Source organism: Bidens hawaiensis, unplaced genomic scaffold, assembly GCF_021521415.1.
Source record: "Bidens hawaiensis isolate Kalapana, Puna unplaced genomic scaffold, B.hawaiensis_p1.1 tig00009623_1, whole genome shotgun sequence".
NCBI lineage: Eukaryota > Viridiplantae > Streptophyta > Magnoliopsida > Asterales > Asteraceae > Bidens > Bidens hawaiensis.
Window position 1 is genome coordinate 252,176 of NW_027491722.1, and position 9,015 is coordinate 261,190.

Consider the following 9,015-nt stretch of genomic DNA (forward strand, 5'->3'; position numbering starts at 1 on the left):
CTCCCCCGCCAAACACTTGAACAAGTTAAAGCGTGGGCGGAGGCACGTCAGAAGGAATTCCAAGCTGAGTTGGACGAACGCTTGCGTTCCGTCCAACAGGCTGACGAATTTGGAAGCACTCGCCAACAGCTCAACATGAGCAGTGAGTGCGAGTCCTCGGACGATGATCAGGAAGAATCCGACACCGACGCAAACCCTCGCCTTAGGGCGAAAGGGAAGCGTAAGGAAACGGACTTCCAAACGAGAAGGAATTTCGGAGAAACCTTCAAACAAAGGAACGCGGGGGGAAACCCACGTGACTTCTCCAAAACCTTCAGACCAACTGCTGCAAACGCGGGAACATCCAAGTTTGCAAGGGACATTGCGGAGGCAATCGCCCCGAAAAGTGCCAAGCAGATGCCCAACATCGGCACTTATGATGGTATATCCGACCCAGATGATCACCTGAACAGATTCATAGCGGGGGCAACCGTCAGCAACTGGACGGAACCCACGTGGTGTTATATGTTCCAGATGACACTGGTTGGAGCGGCTAGAGCATGGTTTGACCGTTTACCGGTCCACCACATCTATGATTGGGCGGACTTCCAACACAAGTTTAGCCAACACTTCAGTCAACAGAGGAAATATATTGAAGAACAGTGGACGATCCTCAACTGCGTTAGAGATAAGGATGAACCTTTACTAGACTTCATCACCCGCTTTAACTCAAAAAAGCTGAGTCTGGGCGTTATAAGCGAGGACCTTGTTCGCGCCGCTTTCATCCAAGGCGCCGAATACCCAGAGCTTATCCGCACGTTGACGGGTAAAGATGGCATGCCACCCACATGGGATGCCATCATGACGGCAGCCAAGCGCTTTGCCGAAACGTAGAAGCAACTGGGTGGGAATCTGCCCCAGACTACAAACTTCTACACGCAGAGGACTAGAGAAAACAATGTCCAGACCGCCTGGCAAAACAAAAGGAGGCCAAGCATATGGCAGTCAAGGGTAAACTTTGACACCTCATCCAGCTCTCGCTCCCTATTAGGCGGAAGGGGTAATACACACCCATCAAGCCGACACCCCAGGTGGACGCCCCTCACCAAAAGCGTCACGGAGATATTTGCCACTGAGAAACTCCCATGGCCAAAAGCTCCAACGGTCCGACAACGACCTGACGCGGACCAGAGCAAATACTGTGACTTCCACGGCACAAAGGGTCACACCACTGAGAAGTGTTCATCTTTGAGGAATATTATCGAAACATTCGTCAAGGAGGGCAAACTTACACACCTGGTGGCATCAATCAGGAATAGAGGGAAGAATGACAACCGATACAAAAGCAACGGACGAAAGCCCGTTGACATCAGCATTCACATGGTTCGTGGTAACATCAGAGGAAGAAAAAGACAGACGACAGAACCATGCGCATGGAAAGAAGCTGAGGTGCGCTTCCCGCGAGTGCCAGGAGGACCCAGCAAAGAAGGCCCTATCGTCATCAAAAGCCAGCTGGGACACTACATCACTTCCCGCACTCTTGTTGACAACGGTGCGTCGTCAACAGTTATGTACAGGCAGTTCTTCGACAAGCTAGATGATGAAGACAAGGAACGCTTGGAAGGGTTCGACGGCAGCACAAACACCCCTCTGGGTATCCTATCTTTCCCCGTCACTCTCACAGACGGAAAACTCTCCCGCACAGAGGATGTGGACTTTGTCGTAATGAGGAAGGCACACCACACGTACGACTATCTCTTCGGGAGAGACGGGATGGCAAGATTCAATGCCGTAGTATCTTCAGTCCACGGCATGATGGGATGGCCAACAGCTGAGGGCGTGGCGATGGTCACCGGTATTCCCCAGGTATGCATCGCATCTGTCTCATCAACACCCAAACCAAAGATGGCTAAACCCACCATCACCGAACCAGAAGAATGGGCTTTTAATGGAAAATACCCCGACCAGGCGGTTACCATTGGCCCAACAATAACTGATCCTACGCGCACATTACTCAAACGCTTACTACAAAAAAACGCTGACATCTTCGCATGGAAACCAGCAGACATGACTGGTGTACCTCGAAGTAAAGCAGAGCATAAGCTCAAGTGTGACCAGGCTTTTACGCCGGTCATACAAAAGCGTAGAGTAATGGGGGCGGAACAAGCTAACGCGTGTAGAACCCAAGTCAAGGAACTCCTTGACGCGGGCATCGTACGCGTTAGCAGATATCTAACTTGGGTTGCAAATCCCGTTATGGTACCGAAGTCTAACAAGCAATAGCGCATGTGCATAGATTTCAAAGACTTGAACAAAGCATGCCCCAAAGATTGTTACCCGTTACCCGAAATTGATCTTAAGGTAGATTCGTTATCACCGTTTCGCCTTAAATGCTTCCTTGATGCGTATAAAGGGTACCATCAAATCCACATGGCCGTTGACGATCAGGACAAAACCGCATTTCGGACGCCCGATGGCACATTATGTTATCAGATGATGCCATTCGGACTTAAGAATGCCGGGTCCACATACCAACGCCTGATGGACAAAGAGTTTCATGCCCAAATTGGGAGGAACTTGGAAGAAACATGGATGACACCAATAATAAATTACCTTGCGGCGGGCATACTACCAGAGTCAAAAACACAGGCAAGAAAACTACGTTGTAAAGCACTGAACTATCAACTCATCGATGACATCCTTTACAGACGTAACTTTCTTGGCCCCTCCTCAGATGCGTTGACGACCAAGATGCCAACTACCTCCTAAGGGAAGTACACGAAGGCATCTGTGGGATACATGCAGGTCCACGCGCAGTTGTAGCTAAGCTAAACAACGCGGGATACTTTTGGCCGGGGATGTATACGGATGCGCTGGCGTACATCAGAAAGTGCAGGTCTTGTCAGCTCTACGCACCCAACACGCATTGCCCGAAGAATGAACTTGTTCCAGTCACCTCTGCATGGCCATTTCAGAAATGGGCCATCGACGTAACAGGCCCATTTCCCACAGCAGCAGGGAACGTCCAGTTTCTAGTGGTCGCCATCGACTACTTCACCAAGTGGATAGAGGCAAAACCCTTAGCCCAAACGACCGCGAAACATATCAAAAAATTCATTTGGGAATTTATCATTTGTCGTTTCGGGCTCCCACAGAATTTGGTGAGCGATAACGGCACCAACTTTGCTGACAAGAGGCTACAACAGTGGCTTAAAGAACTTCAAATCACCCACACCTTTACTTCGTTGGCGCACCCGCAGGGTAATGGTGAGGTGGAAAGAGCAAATAGGAGCATCGTCGACGGCATAAAGAGAAGACTATTGGAACACAGATCCGGCTGGGTGGACGAAGTTCCACACGTACTTTGGGCAAACAGAACGATGAAAAAGGCAAGTACGGGAGAAACCCCGTTCAGCCTCACTTATGGCATTGAAGCCATGGTCCCGGTCGAAATTGGTTTACCCTCACCAAGGGTCATGATTCAACCAGAGGACAATAATGCGGAAAGACGGTTAGACCTTATGCTAACCGAGGAACGCAGAGACTTAGCCGCAATGCGTGAAGAGAACTACAAACGACAAATGCAAAAGTACTACAACACGCGGGTAAAACTCTGCAACTTCAACGTAGGAGACTACATATTGCGTAACAACGAGGCTTCGAACCAAGAGCGCCCAGGAAAGCTGACCCCTGTCTGGGAAGGACCGTACGTTATCAAACAAGTGCTGGGAAAGGGCGCATACCGGCTCGAAAGGCTCGATGGCACTCCCATCCCAAGAACATGGAACGGAGCTCAATTACGCAAATGTTACATGTAGATCAATTCCAAATTTGTAAAAGGCCCAGAGCCACTTCTAATGGAAATGATTCTCCTTAGAACATTAACGCTGATGATTTTACATTTATACTTATAAACCTCCAACACGGATATGACGGTTTTCACCGCATAATTGCGTGGAAGGTCGTTGCGTGGGGAAGGCGGCAAAACCCGCATAAACCCAAAAAACGGCAAACCTTCACGCAGGTCAGTTAAAGGTAAAGTTCAGTCATCCCACTAAATGAAAGTGCCGGTCTATCCGCATGAATCATGGTAGAGGAAACTGCACTAACCTATTAACAACCGCGCGTCGAACGGTTAATTTATTCAACACTGATGCCGGATTTCACCGCATAATTACGTGGAAAGTCGTTGCGTGGGGAAGGCGGCAAAACCCGCATAAACCCAAAAAACGGCAAACCTTCACGCAGGTCAGTCATAGGTAAACTTTGGTCATGCCACTAAATGAAAGTGCCGGTCCTAATCGCACAAATCATAAGAAGAAACCGAACCTATTGACAACCGCGCGTCGAACGGTTAACTTATCCAAAGCACTGGGAAAATTGCTAAAATAAACTAAAATATGCATGCGCAATTCATATAACGTTTATAACGCAAGTCTCAAAGATTCAAAAGTAAGCGGGAATATACCCCTTACCTTGGCAACCAAGTAACTATAAGACGGGTGCGGGTACAGTGTCAAGGCAAAACCCTTCACATACTTAGCACCCGCAGGGAATTGAAGCCAAGAATACCTCGGCAACCAAATAACTAAAAGACGGGTGCGGGTACAGTGTTAAGGCAAAACCCTTCACATACCTAGCACCTGCAGGGAATTGACGCCAGGAATACCTCGGAAACCAAGTAACTATAAGACGGGTGCGGGTACAGTGTTAAGGCAAAACCCTTCACATACCTAGCACCTGCAGGGAATTGACGCCAGGAATACCTTGGGAGTAAAGTAACTATAAGACGAGTGCGGGTACAGTGTCAAGGCAAAACCCTTCACATACCTAGCACTCCGCAGGGAAATGAAACCAAGAAGGATCTTCTGGGCCATGCTTGCGCAAACGGGAATAACATCCCCGCATAGCGGGAACGTCGAGAACTAGATTGTTTGAAGCTTCAAGATGGAATTTGTGGTTTTAACATAATTGATCACTATGTTCAAAACTACCAAAACCTCATGTAGAATCTACACAAGTGGTACTCAACGCTCCTGACTTGCGAGTAGGTTACAGACCTACCCGCATCATACCCAAAGATCAAGCAGAACAGTGGCAAATTCTGCGTGACATTAGGACTTCCGCGGGAAGAATCCCCATGGAAAACCTTAAAACTAAACCCTTTTCAAAAACCCTTTGCTTAAGTCCAAAAGTTCACCTCACTTTATTAAACATTCATGAGAAGAACATTGGACAGGGGGGACTTGAAGAGGTAGGTCCCAGCAGAGCCCAGTTGGACCCGCACTCACCTTGAAAAGGGACGTCTGCGCACTTCAACCCGCAAGACTCCTTAACGGACGTCTGCGCGGTTGAACCCGCAAGACTTAACTAAAGGAACGTCTGCGCAGGAACCAACTGGATCAGCAGGACCCACCACGCTCAGAGACGTGACGTCCTCACGTGCGGTACGCAAGCTGTCCCCGCAGGAAACGCCTCCCAATGGTTTCCAGGTACTCCGCCTGTTCCTGCAGTTACGGATACCGGCCATCAGGGAAGGCTACCCGCGCAGCATGGCTACACGCACAAGGCTTAACTCTCATAATAATTCAGCAGTCACCTGAAGAAGGAATGAGCAAGCCGGGAACAGTCCCGCACAAAGGCGGGAGGGGGAATACTCCCGCCCAAATGAGCCAGTCCGTACGATACTGAGGATCTTTTGTACTGTACCTGACGAGGTATGGGCAAAAGATCTGACCAAAGATACGACAGCTCACTGACAACAGTATGGCGAGCAGCATGCTCTTGTACTGTATGTCACTATTAGCCGCTACCTACTCACCAACTCCTGACATACCACGTGCATAGCCTGTAGTTGGTGGAAAAGGAATAGTAGACAGCAGGCCTGGTCACTATCAGCCGCTGCCTACCCACCAACTACCAGCATGGCACGTGCTTAGGCCATAATTGGTTGAACAGGAATACTATTCAGCCGGCTACACCTCCTTGGAAACCTACCTTCGGCTATAAATACCCCAAATGGTATGATCATCTCATCTTATCTCGTATCTGATATATTATACCTGATATCTGCTCTAGCAATCTCTTAATATACATTTATATTTAAAGAGCAATCTAGTCTGATTCTCACGCCGGAGGGTGGTCACAAGGAGGAACCCCCCCTTCTCAGTGACGAGCTCACGGTGTCTGTTTTGCAGGTTATCAGAAGAACCATCTTTGCCGGGTCCAACCCCTCGTGGGAAACATCTATCTAACCCCCAGGTTACTCGTAATCTGCCCGGGGTCTGGTTAGTGTTTCTTCACTGGCCTTCCTGTACGAAAAGGTTGCATTGTACCACTCCGCTAGGATAATATTAACTAGTTTTATACCCGTCCGATGGACGGGCATTTTTAACGTTATTATGACATAAGTATATTTTATTCACATTATTTGTATAATACAGAACTAAGTTTCTAGTAGATGTATTTTATCTTCTTAGTATTAATAAAATTAAAACTTAACCAATATATTCACCCAAAAAAAAGCTTTACTAAATTAATATTAATAACACCCTTGCTATAGAATCCTTTCTTTAAACCACAAAGTATCCACTTCATATAAAAAACATATGTACATAACATATTGTTCTAGTTGCTTTAATGAAACAAAATTAATGAAAGAAAATTAACTACAACACCATAAACAAACTCCATTTTCCTCTTCTAAATTTGCAAGTTTAATCATTTGCCGCCATTTCTCCTATACTTGAAACATAAGCATACCGAGCTCTCCGGCTATTACCCTGTTTTTCATGAAACTTCTTCAACAATTCAATCACTTCTGGTAGACCGGGTTTTACGTCTTTCAAACAAAAATATAAATTGAATTAGAAGTGTGCAATTACAAAGCTAACCAAAAAAGAAAAAGAAAAAGAAATAGCTGTGCCTCCTATTCGTTCAGCTTTGCATCAAGTAGGATCTTCTTGCTGGCAGATGATTGACATGTTTCTTTCTTTTTTCTTCTTCTTTTTTTTTAGGTAACAATTATCAGTTTTATATTTCAAAATTAAAATTAAAAATCATATAATGAAGACGGAAAACAAACCTTTTCCGTCCATTGCAACAGCTGACATACAAGCCTCTTTCTTCTATCACGTCGCCATCGGCTTCATCGTCCTTGAACTCACCTTCCCGAGAAGATGTGAATGGATGGATAACCTTGTATTTGAAATGGTATACAGTCAATTTCACAACATGTAGCTTGTAAATGTTTATTATATTTAACCAAACAGGCATCACAGCCTACATGAACACTTGTTAAAGATCTAATCGTCACCAAAAGTTGTCTTCTTTCCTGAAAAAGAAAACCATTTGCTTATAAGAAAACGCTTTTGCCTAATGACTTGGTTAAACTAAAAAGGGAATATAAAGAGCATATACCATTAACGGGTGTTGTCAAGCGAGGTGCGCTAGGTCCACGTCCTCTGCCACCACCACAACCACCATCTCTGCCACCAAACCTACCACGAATTAAAGCCACCACAAACTCCACCACGTCTAGAACCTTCTCCATCGCCACTTGGTTTGCTTCCTTCACACTTATGGTTCCGCCATAAAATTCAGATTCATAGAGTTCAATAGCCTTGTTCAATGCATCAAAGTCAGCAAAATCTATGAAAGGGCAACCCTGGAAAAAAAAATTACGCATCATATTATTAAGATCATAACATTCTGCTATACATTGAGTATGTAATAAAACCTACCCTTTTGGACCACCAATTTATAGAGCTTGTAATCAGCTCGGTCAGTCAACTCTCGGTTTTTACTGGTATAAACCTGAAACTAAAAGAATATTAATTTTGATGATACATCCTGATATAGAAATAACATTTGGAAGTAAATAAGAAGATCCAATCAAAAATATTCTAAAAACTGATGGATGTTAGTCAAAAGCTAATATAGTTAATAAGGAGTTAAGGACTATAAACTATGTGTGATCTTATATTTTGTTTTTATTTTTATTAAAAGCTAATCCATTACTTGTAAGTAAAAGGAAGAAAAATGAATAGCTACTTTACCAAAGCAGGTACGAACTCATTTGTGCCTTATCGGAGCACCGAGATCCCATCATGAGTGAGTATCTGAAGATATCAATATTTTGTGAGGGTACGCATTCGTCCAGACTCCTCAGATCACCTTGCAGTATATTTTTCCATTATATTTATAATTAGGAAAAACCAACAACTTGTTATTTTAATGTAAACTATCATCAAACTTCTTACATTTTTCTCTCGGAGTAAAGTGATTTGAGCAATAACTTCATCGGTGTCCTGTTCGGCCTAGAAAGTATGAAGAAACAAACATTTTAAATATCAAGATAAAGTCAAATGAAAGTTTTTTTTATCATGGCAATTATATAATTATTTTCAAATAAAATTGTAAATCAGAAAGAACATTAGGTTTAACCGTGTAAGCTCAATTGAATATTGGTTTACATTCAAGTCAAATTTATGTTTGAGCAAAGAAATTTAAAGCAGATTAGGATCTCTAACATGAAATTACCATTTCTATAGATAATATATAATCCCCACCAAAACCAAGCATAGCATGAGCAAATACTGCAATTAAATAAAAAAAATGTCACCAAAGGATTAGAAGAGTAACATAATCATAATCAAAATGAAGCAATCTAAGAACTTTTGAAATCGTATCGATGCAAATGTTAGTTGATGCTATACCAATCGCAACCAAAAACTATAAGCCATAGAATTAATGGCGACGCCACAATGAACACTTGCTCAAATTCCTTTATTTCTGGTTACCGAATCTGCAATTTGACTATTAAACTTGCAATCTAGTTTTGTCAATCTGAACCCTCAGGTTTGGTGCAATCCCAGAAGATACATGCGAAGTTAACAATAGATTGTTGGATTGGTAGAAATTTAAAAGTTACCCTTGGTATGAGAAACTTGATTTTTGTATGATCACTATTCATCCATTTACAATCGAAAGATGAAGTGAAGATGTGCGTATGAGAGAGCGAGGAACCGCCCCCTC

At 44.2% G+C, this 9,015-nt stretch overlaps 1 long non-coding RNA gene across 1 annotated transcript; it reads right to left on the reverse strand.

Annotated features, from left to right (window-relative positions):
• Window positions 1-8,064: 8,064 nt before the first annotated feature.
• Window positions 8,065-8,536, reverse strand: LOC143533194 (uncharacterized). Its single transcript, XR_013135308.1, has 3 exons — window positions 8,511-8,536; window positions 8,241-8,297; window positions 8,065-8,154 (listed from the first exon to the last, which is right to left on the reverse strand). It is a non-coding gene; the product is annotated as an uncharacterized LOC143533194 (long non-coding RNA).
• Between the last annotated feature and the right edge of the window lie 479 nt (window positions 8,537-9,015).